The sequence below is a fragment of the Gekko japonicus genome, unplaced genomic scaffold (genome assembly GCF_001447785.1).
Source record: "Gekko japonicus isolate JY-2015 unplaced genomic scaffold, Gekko_japonicus_V1.1 scaffold262, whole genome shotgun sequence".
Classification (NCBI taxonomy): Eukaryota; Metazoa; Chordata; class Lepidosauria; order Squamata; family Gekkonidae; genus Gekko; species Gekko japonicus.
Genome location: NW_015172011.1, coordinates 144,638 through 160,067, shown reverse-complemented (window position 1 = coordinate 160,067; position 15,430 = coordinate 144,638).

Below are 15,430 nucleotides of genomic sequence, written 5' to 3'. Positions count from 1 at the left end.
GGAAATCCGCAGAAATTTGGAAAAGGTGGAAGACCTATCTGGAGTGGATATCCAAGGAGGGAAGGGAAGACATTCGGTGGAAGATTTTGACTTTGTGCCCGTGGCTGGAGAGAAAAGACTAAGGACTACACGAAGATAGGGAAGGGAGGAGGGAGGGAAGGGGAGGAAAAATTGTAAGACGCTAAATAACCTGGAATGTAAAAGCAATGGATAAAACAAATAAAAAAATTAATTTATAAAAAAAAAAAAACTCCTTTCCCTTCCCCTCCCCACAACAGACACCCTGTGAGGTAGGTGGGGCTGGGAGAGCTCTGACAGAAACAGCTCTTTTTCAAGAACAGCTCTTATCAGAGCTACGGCTTGCCCAAGGTCATCCAGCCAGGTGCAAGTGGAGGAGGGGGAAATCAAACCCGGTTCTCCCAGATTAGAGTCCGCGCACTTAACCACTACACCAAACTGGCTCTCAATGAAAGCTCTATGGTTTTTCCTTAAAAGATTGAGTGCCCCCCCTTTAAATTGCCCCCCCCCAACATGCTCGGCGCAATGACGTCACCTCAGGGCACGTTGGCACATGTGATAACGTCATTGCACTAGGCATGTTGGCACACACAAGGCTCTTTGGGGGGTGGGGTTCCCCCTGCCATCTGAATCAGGGCTGGTGGATTGGGGGCAATGAAAGTGGCTAACCCCCTGCCCCCTTGGGGAGATGGGAACCCTATCTCTGATAGAATTTAGAAATTAGCTGCAGTAAGTGGGGGAAAGCCAGGTACAATCTGGGCACGTCTTTTTTCCACATTGGAGTTAATAGATCAGGGAGAGGGCCCGGATGGTGTGCAGGAAACGGTTAAGCCTGCTGCCCCTTTGCCATAGCTCCAATACAAATTAGGTCCTCTATAGTTGCTTTTGAGGATTAAATATATAGGAAGGATTTGGATCACCAAGCTCTTGTGTAAAGTGTAGTTTGGCCCTCAGCATATAGACACGTACATAGGGCTGTATTAGTATGTACTAAGAGAGAGCTTAACTGTACCAAACCTCTCTGAGGCCCAGGGTTGCCAATCTCCAGATGGTGGCTGGAGATTCCCTGGGATTGCAACTGATCTCCAGGCAACAGAGATAATTTTACCTAGGGAAAAAAATGACCACTTTGGAAGGTGGACTCTATGGCAGTATACACCATTAAAGTCCCTCTCCTCCCCAAACCCTGCCAGCCTCAGGCTCCACCCCCCAAATCTCCAGGTATTTCCAAGCCTGGAGCTGGCAACCCTACCGAGACCCCAGATACAGGAGTAAGGTCCATGATGGAGGAAGGAAGAGGAAGGCAATTTTCCCTAAAGAGGAAACACCGGGTGGCTAGTCCACTCCTCCCCCACAGACACAGAATGGTAGCAAGACCATGCCTCCTATGGTCCCTTGAGCCACAAAGAGGCCACTATGTGAGAAGCTGATCACAACAGCATTCTCACAAGCAAAGTAAGAGAGCCGGGGAATGGTTGAGACTGGAGACCCACATATGAAAGGTAGAAGTGGGGGTGGAGTGGGGTTGCCAAACACCAGGTGGGGCTACAGACTACAGAGGTCAGTTCCCCTGGAGAAAATGGCTGCTTTGGAGGGTGGACTCTGGGACATCATACCCCACTGAGGTCCCTCCCCAGCCTTCACCCATCCCCAAATCTACTGGAATTTCCTAACCCGGAGTTGGCAACCCCTGGGTCCAGAGTGATGGGGGAAGGGATTTTGTGACATAGGGTTGGATCCCATGGAAGATTTTCGCATTTACAACAGTCCTTGTGCAAGCAGGTGCACTGAATTCACTCCTCGCTGTCTGCCTTCAGAAAGTGGAGGTGATTTGTGCCCCACTGTCGTTTCTGTGCACGCAGGATATAGCACAGGATATTTCTTCTGAAACAATTTCAAAAGCAGTTTAAATAAAATTGTACAAACGGCCGGGGGCACATGGTTCTCTCATGAAAAATCATACTGAAGTGTTGTTGCATCCCCTTGCACTGCGACTTGGGCCTGTGGAACTACACAAAGGACATTTTCCTTTCCACTTTTCCATTTTCCTTTCCACTCACACATGGCTGGATCCAACCCATTGTGTGGTCAGGGCAGAACAGGTTTTGAGTGTTAATGATAACCCGTTCCTTCCATCCGACATGATGCTAAGAAAGCCTGAGGCTCGCTTAGCCTCCTCCTTCACATGCAAGACAGCTCAAATTCTCCACGAAGAGAAGCACATAGGCTGGCTCTGCCCCCTGTAGGTTTCCTTTACTCACTATGCCTCTCATGGAGGCAAAGCAGCCCTCCCCCACCAGTGCAGGCTCGGCGGGGGTTGGGGCTCGCATTGGTTAAGCAAAATGAATAAATGTGTCGATACAGTTGCTTATTTCACACAGTTTATTTTGCCACTTCTCATCATGGGGGACGGCAAGTAGCTATTGGAAGGTACTAACAAAAGCAGCACATGCATCCAGTTCCTTATTATACTGCCTCTTCGATCACCTTCATTCCCTTTCCCAGAGAACTGATTCTCATTAACACTGGCTGCAGTGTGAAAAATCGGGTCTTCAAGACTGGAAATGAAGGTGAGTGAGGGTGATGATAATATCAGTACTTGATGTGCTGAAAATCTCCAACCCTTTACAGCATCACAAAACACATATAGCTGCCTTACACTAAACAAGATCATTGGTCCATCAAAGTCCATGTTGTCTACTCATTTAGAGCCAATTCGGTGTAGTGGTTAAGAGTGGTGGACTCTTATCTGGAGAACCAGGTTTGATTCCCACTCCTCCACATGCAGCCAGTTGATTGACCTTGGGTCATTCACAGTTCTCTCAGCTTTCTCTCCGCCGTACCTACCTCACAAGGTGCCTGTTGTGGGGAGAGGAAGGGAAGGGGATTGTAAACTCTTTTGAGACTCTGAGTGATGGGTGCCATATAAATCCAACTCTTCCTCCTCTTCTTCCTCCTTCTTCCTGGCAGCAGCTCCCAGGGACTCACACTGAGGTCTTTTAAATCACCTCCTACCTGGTCCTTTTAACTGGAGATGCCAGGGATTGAACCTTAGACCTTCTGCATGCAAAACAGAGGCTCTTCCATTGAGCCACAGCCTCTCTCCTTCAAATAATGATAAGAACAGTCAAGCAATGGTGCATATTCCCTACATGAGGCGTAGCATCCTTTTTCATGGACATTTTTCACAAAGACATGTTTTAAGAGATGATTTCTATCAGGGGCTCATGTTTTCAAACTTCCTAAATTCGACGGTCCCTTTCCCACTTACTAACAAGTTCTGTAAATATCAAAATCATCTCATGTTTTTAAATGACTTGTCTGTTTTCTACTCCCCCCCCCATGCAAAAACTGAAAGTATGAGCAGTGTTATTTCATAGTGACTACCACATAGGAAGCATTTTTAAAATGTCAGGTGGGTGGGCACCGGGCAAAACCCTAAGAGAGAAAAAGAAAGAAAAGGGGAGCTACTAATATGTAATTGTAACAGATGGGCTATGTTTACTTGCAGGGGATCCTTACTTGGGTAATAAACTGCCACCAATCCAGGTTGCCATTTTCCTTCACTGATATATCTCTTGAGGTCAGGTTGTGCCAGAGAAATGGGGAGCTGTGTATGGAGATGCCACTCCAAAGCTTGTCACTTATCTTCTGCCCCCTTTCCACATTGCATTCAGGTCAATTTAAGAGCTGAGCTGCCTATGCTTGTGGGAGGAAGGGGTCAGGAATGTCTTGTCACGTAGCATTCTGTCCTTCTGTAAAAGTTAAAAGTTCAAAGTAAAGACAGGGAGAAAGGAGGCGTAATCCAAAGAGGTTGTCTCCTAATTAGTCGGGGGAATTAGCTTAGAGTGAGAGGGGGTAACTAGGATTTTCCACCTATATTTACAGGGATTTTTCCCTTAAGAGAATTCTTAAAATAAACTAGGCTGATGTTCACCCAGAAAGGTTTTTATTTAAAAGAAAAGAGTTAAAATCACACCACTCACACAATAAACACACACAACTAAGCTAGTTTTTTTAAAGATAAGTACACTAAGCTAGTTAAGGAAAGGCAGGATGGAAAGGGGAAAAGTGATTTCAGGGGAGGGCTGTAATTACCAGTCTTGGAGGGAAGAGGTCTGCAGGGGCAGCAGCAAAATAACCAGGATTTTGTGGCTAAGAACACACACACACACAAGCTCACTAAGAGGAAATCAGGGAGGAAAGAGGGAAAACTTTTTGGGAGAGGGTAATATTTACCAATCTTGCAGAGGTCTGGGAAGCAGCAGCAAAACAGCCAGCATTTCATGAAGAGAAAAGAGCCCACAGAGTGGGGGTGTGGCCAAGAAACCACTGGTTGCTAGGTGCTCTTGATATAGGGCAAAATGGGCCCTCAGGGCAAGCTGACGTGAGGCCCCAAAACAATAACTTGATGAATTTTCCTAAGTTATGTAAAACGTGTGAAAGGGGCTTGATGAACCTGCAAATACTGGATGGGAAGCTAATGAGTTTGGTGAATGGAACTGATTAAATGACACTTAATTAACGTTAAGTGTAAGCAGAGGAAGCAAGGTGGAGCATTGAAGGAATAAGTCCAGGTGTGAACCCATAAGTCCTGGGAGAACCATTGTCCTATAGTTATACATCTCTCCAGGGTGGGAAGGGAGGCCATTAGCTAGTTAGCTACTCTGACTCACCTTCAAAAATACTTTCCCAGGCTCTTACCTGGCTGGCATCCATTTTGTTCCATTTTAGGCCAGGCAGTGCCTTGTACTATGATTTCTGAGATGATATTTTAAGAAGGATGTTTGTTTATTTATTTATGTATTTATTTATTTTGGGATTTATATCCCGCCCCATCCAATATACAGCTCGGGGCGGCTATGGTTTATGGTTATTCTAGCTATAAACCGCCCCTCAGTGAGAGGTGGGATCTGACTGCTAACAGAGGGAGAAAGGAAATGTCCATGCAGTGAGAATTCTTGGTTTCCCTGTCATTATCACTGTAGACACAGAGGCTTTTGAACTGGCAACAGAATTTTGTGTGCACTTTCCTCCATAAGCTACCATTTCCCCTGTACTCTCCCCACCATCACACCACTAGAAGGGTTTTTGAGGGCTTTTTTTTTTTTAAGAGTAATTGCTATTGCATTACTGCAATATACAGCAACACCACACTGTCTATTGCCACATTCTACTGATTCTTCTGAATTCCAGGATCCATTTATTTGATAAAGATAAGTCTCTAACTCTTTATATTGTAAAGATATAAGGGGACAGGTGCTTTGATGCTGAGATTGTTTGTTATGATGCAATCTATGTTGCAGGGTTTATACCCAAAAGTACAATGAAACTATTTTAACCAATAAATCATTTTTGTTGGTCTTGCACTCATAATACTGAAAATGCCAGAGGAAACATTTGAGATTGTCTTAGAAAACAAAACTTGACAAAGTGTCCTGAATGTGTATGAGGTAAATTCATTTCCAGATCCATTATGGAAACCTCTCAGACCTCCCCACCTTATTCTACCAGACATACAACTTAATAGTGTACCTCTGAATATGGCAATGCAGTCAGGTTTAAGAACTGAAATATTGGGAGGGTTGCAGTCCACCTGGTCCCATTTCTGAAATGCAGAAGCTGCTGCCCTTCCTTTTACATTTTGAACATTTTTATTGCTTTTCTAAACGACACACCTATAGGGTTTGGGGATGGGAACAAACTAAAACTACGAGTAGCAAGAGATCGTTAATACAATTGTTTAAAGTAAGGATAATTCCCTATTGTCAAAGTAGTAATGCATGAGAGTTAATACAATAATTATATAGAAGATTGAGCGAGTGTTCACGAACAAATTTGGTTAGAGTATATGCTTCTTAGTTTAGGGTTATTAGTTCCTGATAATTATCAGACCATTGGAGTTTCATTAGTTTACTTATTTCCTTCCTCTATGTTTCTTTTCAAAGTCTTTATTTTTGGTGGGGTCTTAGGAGCCATAGCCCCTAGTTTTGCTTCAAAATCTAAGGATTCAGCCAACAAAGAGTTGGTAGAACTTTCCTCAGTTTTGTCTTCTTTTTCTGCATCCTTGTCGTCCTCCAGTTTCTCAGATCCATCTTTATCTTGTTGTTGGTGCTTAAGAAATTTTTTCGCTTTGAAGACAGAGTCAATTTTTTTCTTTTTTGCCATTGAAGCTGAAAGTAAGCCCTTCCGGGGTTAACCATCTGTATGGGTGTTGTGTTCTTGAAGGAACCGTGCCAGGTCTCTGTCCTGTCTTCTTCTTTTTCTGATCTCAAATGGAATGTCTTTTAAAATTTTAGTTTGTTCTCGGATTTTCAAAGCAGTTCCACTTGTTGCTTTCAGGATTAAGTCTCTTATTGACCTTTTTGAGAATTTAACAAGTATTTCCCAGGGCGGCTTATATTTCTTTATATATTCTGGATATGTATGGTATACTATATCCATGTCATTTCGTATCGCTTCTGCTGTTAAGCCTACCACGGGGGCCAGTTCTTTGCTTAAGATCTCTTTCAGGTTTTCACCTTTCTGCTCAGAAATGTTCTGAAATCTCAGGACATATGCTGATTTTTCCATTTGGAGGAATAGCAATTGGTGATTCTCAGAGATTTTATCTTTTCCCACCACCTCCAGTCTTTGTTAAAACTTTTTGGACTTAAGAACAACTTTTTTCAGTTTCTTATTTATCTTCTCTGTTTTTGCTGAAGTATCTTGAAGCTCCTTATACATCACATCCATTTTCTGGTTGAGAGTGGTCATCTGGTCCACTAGAGGGCGCAGGACTGCAGCAATAATTTGGGGGGACTCTGTGGCTGTTTCTGGTTTGGTAAACGATGAGCTGGCTGCTCCTGTAAGTTTTGCTTTCACCACCATTTTTTCTGCACGCTGCGTCATTGTTTTTACTTAGTAGGAAGTTTTTAAAAGTCTCTAAAGGCCTCTTTAAGTCTGGAGATATTGCTTTGTTGCTAATCTGCACCTCACTCCGTCACCATTCGCTCTTTTCAAGCCACCCTCGCCTCCCGTTTTAACTCAGTCTGTTTGGGATGGGGATTTCCCTCCCCTACTGCTTGTTTGGGGCTTCAGTTTGGCTTTACTACCAGCAATCAAGTGGAGACTCACTAAATCGTAAGGTTACTCCCATCCTTACTTGCGTTCATTTCTGTGGTAGGGAAGATCAGTTCAGGAGGGTCTCTTGCATACTCGGTCTGGTGTGCGCCTCTAGGTACCATTGCTGGCTCCGTGCCGTGAGGACCTATCGGGGCAAAAAGCTGCCTCCATCCCTTGGCATTCCACCTTGGGAGAGGCACCTCTCACGTCCCAGGCTGCAACCCTCCTACAAAGGGTTGCGGGAGTCCAAGATCAACTCGGATCCCTCCCCATCAGCACGTTTGTGGGTTGCTCACATCAGAGCAATGATGGAGTGCACCCACTTGCAAGTCACCAAAACCCGGAACGCTTTCCTTTTACATTTTATATTCTGTAAATACAAGGAGGAAGTGAAGGGCCCCTCCAAGAAAGATAGCCACATTTTGAATTACTCTCTGCCTCATCTTGTAAAGAAGTCTCTCGGGCTCAGAGGCACTCTGTAAAAAGCTAATATTTCATTAAACCAAATTTTCAACTACAGACTCTAGGCTGAAGTAGCTGCTGTATAGAAATTACACCAGAGGTTAATGAAAGGGTGAGGCACACTGCAACACATCCTGAGACATGGATAATGAAAAATCAAGTATTGCAGGGAAATCATATCCATTCTTTAGAAAGTGATTTGTCACAATGAGGAAGTGTTAAACTAACTTTCTTTTTCTTAAATGTAACTCTTATTTGTCTTTAAGCATAACCCCCACTCACTTATGGTTGCCTGCTTTGGGTTGGGAAATTTCTGGAGATTTAGGGGTGGAATACGTGGAGGACAGGATTTGGGGAGGGGGCCTTTAGTAGTGTATAATGCTAAACAGTCCACTTTTTGTGAGCGGGGCCTCCCCACAGCACGCGGAGCTGATTACTCGCAAAAAACCTTTAAAGGGTCTTTTTGCGAGCTGAGTGTGTGGCCCATGACCACCCCCTCCCTCCCTCCCTCCTGCTCCCTCTAAGCTATGGAGTCCAGTGAGCAAACATTTGTGAGCTACTGGCATTAAAGTAGTGAGCAGGTGATTTGGCTACTGCATAAATTAGTTTCTCTGGAGCCATCCTTCCTGAGCTAAGACAAAAATGTATGAGCTGGAGGCTAAAAAACTGTGAGCTAGCTCACACTAACTCAGCTTAGAGGGAACACTGGTCAGTGGGCCACGTGCTCCCACCAATCAGCTGAAACCCTTTAAATCAGGCAGGAGGGGAGGGAGAGGGGTGGCCAGGTAGGTGATCACTCTTGGGGGTGGGGCTTGGGGCAGTGTTTGGGGGCATCTATGTCCACCCCCAGAACACCCCCCCAAATCCCCCCAGCAGAGCAAGAAGGGGACCTGGAAACCCTACAAATCACTAACCAGGTCTCCAACTAGATGGGACGAAGATCCCAGATTCCCAATCACCTTTTAAAGACAAACTACAGCCATTTAGGAATCCCGATTCCCTCAAGGGGAGGGGGAGGGGAGAGAAGAGATTTAATCCTTCCAGTCCCACAGGATGTTGCTCTTTGAAATGAGGCTTCCAGCTCTGTTACCAGCCTTTGACTTTTTAAAAAAGAACTACCCTTTGCTTGTCTGTCTTCTTCAAAGGGCTGTAACAGCATGGGGAGCTCAATTTTGATGTGCAAAACTGTGGGGAGGTACAAAGGTTAAACCTCTTAGCGTCTCCCTGCAGGGGTCTGATCTGAACTGGGGGGGAGGTCTCATTCAGAGCTGAATTTATGCACAAACTAAATGAACTAGAGTTTAGTGAGTCAAATTATGAGGGGCCTCTAAATACACAAATATTGCCGTCAGATTAGAATAATGCACTTTGGGGGCTAATACTAGACAAGGCTTAGATCTTCAGCCATTGCCACTTCCCACTGCAGACCACAACTACTCTCATGTCTTCCCTCAGGGCCCCCTATCCTCCAAGGGCAGCATTTTATGGAGATCAGTGTGTGTGTGGGGAGGCAGGATATAGTGTGTGTGTGGGGAGGCAGTAAAGTTGCTGTCCACTGATCCATCTCAGAGTCTTCATCCAGCCCTAGTCCTGTGCAGCTATGATTGAGTGTAAAATAATGCTGGGAGGATCCAATCAGAGATGGAGGAGGAGGAGGAGGAGGAGAGGAGGAGGAGATTGGATTTATACCCCACCCTTCACTTGGAGTCTCAGAGCGGCTTACAAACTCCTTTCCCTTCCCCTCCCCACAACAGACATTCTGTGAGGTGGGTGGGGCTGCGAGAGCTCTGACACAAACTGCTCTTTTTCAAGGACAGCTCTGACAGAACTATGGCTTGCCCAGGGTCATCCAGCAGCTGCAAGTGGAGGAGTGGGGAATCAAACCCGGTTCTCCCAGATTAGAGTCCACACACTTCACCACTACACCAAACTGGCTCTCCCTGCTTCTTCTCTGTTTAAACCTTTCATGCAACTTGGGTTGCCAACTCTGGGCAGGGAAATTCCTGGAGATTTTGGGAATGAAGCCTGGGGAGCGAGGGGCTTAGGGAGGGGCAGGACCTCAGTGGGGTACAATGCCACGGAATTCAGACACTAGGGAGTAGGGTTGCCAGCCTCCAGGTGGGACCTGGAGATCTTCTAAAATTACAACTGATCTCCAGACTACATATCACTTTATTTTTATTTATTTATTTATTTATTGTCAGATTTATACCCCGCCCTTCAAATGACATAAATACATGATCAAAACATACATAATACAAATTAAAACACAACAGTTACAATCAATACATTACAAAGTGCTGGCGGCAGTTAAAATTCAATCAGAAGGAATGCTTTCGGATGGGTTTCCAGCTCCCAGCATAAAGTGCTTAGATGTTATTCTGCTCGTCACTCTTATGGCAGCTGCTCAATGATGACTTTGCGGGCTGTGCACTATGGCGGTGGCCCCTAATTATATGCCTGGCGGAAGAGCTCCGTCTTGCAGGCCCTGCGGAACTGCGAAAGGTCCCGCAGGGCCCTGATCTCCTCCGGGAGCTCGTTTATTTGTTTAATACATTTATTCCACTTCTCCTGGAGAAATTAGCTACTTTGGAAGGTGGACTGCATGGCATTATAGCCTACTATATAAGAGCCAGCTTGATGTAGTGGTTCAGAGTGGTGGGCTCCTATCTGGAGAACCGGGTTTGATTCCCCACTCCTCCAAATGCAGCTGCTGGGTGATGTTGCCAGCATCCTCAGCCCTGAACCCGGGGTGGTCTTTTCCAAGAGAGAGACACCCCAAAACGACATCTGAACCTCCACAAGCAGTGCCCTATGAAGCCAGGCTTGGCTTAAACAGTGGCTTTTGCTGGGAGGCTAGAAGAACCACATCTTGGCTGAGAAAACTCAGACCAAAGAGAATTCTCTAGGCTGGCTGTACTGCCAAGCACCCTCCATGCAAGCAACATTCCCCGTGTCTATCCTGTCAGCTCAGTCCAAAAAGGACTAGAATGGGCAAGTCTCTGCCCTTGCCTCAGGCATCTTCTACTTACCAAATGGCTAGTCTTTTGTCTCTCAAATGTACAGGCAGGCAGGGACATAGAGCCTCTGGTCTGTGCTATTGTCATGAATGAAGTATGTTGCATGTTTCCATCCCCCTCTCATGTTTCACCTATATGTCAGGGAATACCTTTGAAATAATCGTCTCATTCCTGTCTCCATGTATTTGTCTGAGATATCTGCATTCTTATACCTATGTCAGACCTATCAAGGTAAACATTAACTTTCCATGTATAATGAATGGTCACCCATTCAGGTCCATCCTGCTACACATTAAAAAACATCACTTTTTTTGTCTAGCACCAGGGAAACGCCAGACCACCCTATCCTTCCACAATGGACACCCCCAGCCCAACCATCCAGCACCTGGCTTAATCTCATTATATCCAGACTCTGCCTCTCTGGAAGCCTATTGGTCACATCAGGCCATACCCATCCTGATGCCACCCATCCCTGGGACTCATGATTGGCCCAGGTAATCTATTGTTTTCACCTGAGACCAGCCCCCAGGGCCACCTTTTGGTCTGCATTCTTTCCCAGTGTTTATATTCCTCAGAGCCCATGGCCTCAGACTGTGTGCCTCTGTCCTGATGCCAACTAGCAGTCCACCCCTAAACCTTTAGGGTTTAGGCCATAAACTCATCTCTATGGACCCCTGCATGTCTGGACAAGTTATATCACCCCATAACTGACCCCTCTATTTGTTATCAATCACCTCTATTTTCTTAGTTCTGTATTGTGTGTGAATGTTTGAATGTTGTTTGTATGCTTGAGAATATTTAGTAAAGAAATCATTACTTTAGCTACCCAGTCTCTGTGTCTGTTCTTGGGTTCTTGGGAATTCTAACTCCAGTATCCATGCTATATGCCTATTGCCATTTTATATTCATAACCCCCCATGTTATTATTAAGAAATAAAGCAATTTGGCTAACAGTGACCTTGGGCCAGTCACAGTTCTCTCAGAGCTGTTCTCTCAGCGCTCTCTTGGCCCCACCTACCTCACACTATGTCTGAACATAAGAACATAAGAGACGCTAATGTTGGATCAGGCCAAAGGCCCATCCAGTCTAACACTCTGTCACACAGTGGCCAAAAATACCAGGTGCTATCAGGAGGTCCACCAGTGGGGCCAGGACATTAGAAGCCCTCCCACTGTTGACCCCCCCAAGATGACAGAGCATCACTTGCCCCAGAGTCCCTATCTATACCTTGTGGCTAATAGCCACTAATGGACCTCTGCTCCATATGCTTATCTAATTCTCTTTTGAAGCCGTCCATGCTTGTAGCCGCCACCACTCCCTGTGGTAGTGAATTCCATGTGTTAATCACTCTTTGGGTGAAGAAGTACTTCCTTTTATCCGTTCTATTATCCGTTCTGCTTTGGGGAGAGGAAGGGAAGGAGATTGTAAACCACTCTGAGACTCCAAGTGAAGGGCAGGGTATAAATACAATCTCTTCTTCTTCTATTACTGCTCCCCTCCCCTCCCTAAACCCCAGGCTCCCAGGCTCCACCCTCAAATTTCCAGGTCTTTCTTAACTCAGTGTTGGCAGCCATATAAAGCAGTCATTTTCTCCAGGGGGAACAGATCTGTTGCCTGGGGATAATCTGTAATTTCAGAAATTCTCCTGTCCCCATCTGGAAATTGGCAACCCTAGACACAATCCTAATCAGCACAGGAGGAAAGAAAGACTGCTAAAACTGGTATGGCTTCTGTCTCCTAGCAGTTGCAGCAATTAGAATACTACAGTAATCCATGTTATGGCATTCTAATAGTAATATGTTTGCAAAATGGAGCTGTAATATTTCCACATCCATATAACTTAGTACTGCCTGATACCACCCCATCTAGCAACTGGTATGGAGCTAAAGGTAGATCAAGTCATGTGCACAAAATGACAGTACACAAGATGTGTGTGGGCGTTTGGTACTGAAAGGCCAGTCACCTTAAAACCTAAGCAATTCAGCACACACACGATTTCAGAGTGCTGGCGAGTTTGACATGGGCTCGTGCATGTATCTAAATACAGCCCTTGCCCCTAACCATTCGCTGAATCTGTTCCCTTCCTGTCATTAATTGTGGCTGCCTCTGACATGATGGGAGATAACTTGATGAGATTTGGCAACATGGGAGGCACATACTGTGCGTGTTTCATTTTCCAACCAGAGCTGAAGAAGCCCTTATCAACAGAAGGCAGCACTATCTCCCCATATTAATTTCATTCCAAGTGATCTGAATTTCTGAGTTCCAGGAAATGAAGAAAGGGCTGCATTTTGAAAAGCAAGGATTAATCACCTCCCTCTTCTCTCATCTTTACAATGGTTCAAAAACGATCGGCAGGATCACCCTTTAATGTTTTTAAAGCCTTGAATGGCAAGATGAGGGACTTCAAGGGGAAGAGTTTTGCTGCAGATGTTGTTGTACAGGAAGTTTGGAGCCATCAAACATACCTAAAACCACTTGTGATAAACCAGACTCCCATTGGGCATAATGGCTGAACTTGACCAGGTTGATATTCTGGCTTCCCTTTTGTGGGCATCAAGGTGACACCATTTTTAAGGATATTTTGTGGTTGCCAAACAGAGAGAGGCATGGCACAGCGTTGCTTTCTAGGAAGTGCTTAGTATTTTGTTTGTGCCTATCATTGAGGCAAACCAATCCTGCCATCATGGGCAGCGATCACATGCACTAAATAATCCACTTTCAATCCACTTTCAGTGCACTTTCCAACTGGGTCTTGCCAGTTTACACATGTAAGTAAAATCCAGTCGGAAAGTGCACTGAAAGTGAATCGAAAGTGGATTATTTAGCATGTGTGATCACGGCCATAGATTCCCTCAGTTAAAATGCTAATCCACTGTGTTTCCCGCCATAACTGGGCCACCCAACTTGGGGTCCATGATATTATTTGTGTATTGCCTAGCTCTGACTGCTTTTTCATAATCCTTACTAGTCTTGTGTAATACTGATGGACACAAATGATCAGGGTGGTGGATACTCTGTGCCAATTCTGGATGGTATAGCTTTGAAAGAAGAGTTGGGCCAGGTCTCCCTGTCTCTCTCAGATTCATTCCATTACATGTGGACTAGCTGGAGCTAAGGCAATGTTCAGAGTAGCCTAGCAAACTTGTGGCCAACATAATTTTGAATGTGACAAAGAACACTTCTTCACAAATGTAAAGTTCCCTTTAGATTAGCATACTCTGAGTCAGAAGCTGCAAAGGTGAATGATGTTCTTCTGCTTTTCATGAATGTCTGATCAATAATTTAAATTCATGAAAATTCAATTATCTCTAGTGCAAAGATTCGGAACGCCTTCATTTGTAACACATATATTTACAATGTGAAATCTGGTTTTCCTGCTTTGTCAATGTGCTGGTCTCATGAAACATGACCTCAGGTCAGTGGATTTTGTTTGTTTGTTTGTTTTGCATTTATTTTGCACTGGAAGATCAGACCAATGTTTAGACCTTAAGATCCAACTTAATGTAATTTGAAATCATAGTAAAGCCACAAAGTTCTGAAAAGGATTCTTTTCAGAGCTTTACCTCTCAGATACAATCTACACAACCAATATTTCTTCCTTTTCTATATTCCTTCCTCACAAGCCATTCTTACATTACATGAAAATCAAGAGCATACTGTGGGAAAGTCTTCCTTCAACTGGATTTTTAAAAAAACAATCTCCATAATTTTAGCCATCAGGCCTTTCTCTTTGTTTTACTCCAATCTTCTCCTATCTCAGATCTCAATTAAGTAGGACTTGGTGGTCTTGCAAGGTGCCATCTGGCCCTTTTTAAATCTGTAATTGGTTTGGGAAGGAAACAGGGGGAAAGAGGCTGGTAAAAGCTGTGTCTGTGAATCTGTTCTACCTATCTGTTTTCTACATTTTATACTACTTTAATAGAAATACAGTAAGCTACTAATGGAGCTGCGGTGGCTCAAGTGGTTAAGACGCTGAACTGCAGGCTGTGGAAGGTCGGTAGTTCAGCAGTTCGAGACCCAAGTGTGCCGCATGATGGAGTGAGCTCCCGTCTCTAGTTCCAGCTCCTGCCAACCTAGCCGTTTGAAAACAAGAAATTGCAAGTAGATAAATAGGTACCACTTCAGTGGGAAGGTAACAGCGTTCCATGCACCTTGGTGTTTAGTCATGCCGGCCACATGGCCACGGAAAAGTCTTCAGACAGCGCTGGCTCTTCGGCTTTGAAACGGAGATGAGCACCGCAACCTTAGAGTCGGATTCAACTGGCTTTCGAGCAAGGGAACCTTTACCTTTACCTTTTAAGCTACTAATAGCAAAGAAACTCAACACCAATAAGGAAATTCCCTTCCAGTTTCCTCCAAGTTCACAATAAACCAGCCATTGCTAGGGTTGCCAACCTTCAGGCGGTGGCTGGATTTCTCCTGGAATTACAACTGATCTCCAGGCAACAGAGATCAGTTCACTTGGAAAACATCCTCTTTGGAAGGTGGACTCTAAGGCATTATATAATGACTAGCTGCAAAGCCCGTTGAGGAGGAAGACAATGGGCCCTAGAAAGGTAGGGTGGGTGGGTGGAGACAGGCAGAGATGGAGGGAGGGAGGATTTGGGGGGGGAGGAAGTCAAAGCGATGGGGAGGAAGGGAGAAAGAGTGAGGGAGAGAAAGAATGAAGGGACATAGGGAGAAATGTAGAGAGATTGAGGGGGGGTAGTGGCGAAAATGTGGCCAGGGTGGACAGGTCAGCGCCATCACCCCTCACCTGCTCCCCCCAAAAGCCTGTGAAGTGGGGGGGAGGGCACCACTGTAGCTGTCAAGAGGCCAGGTC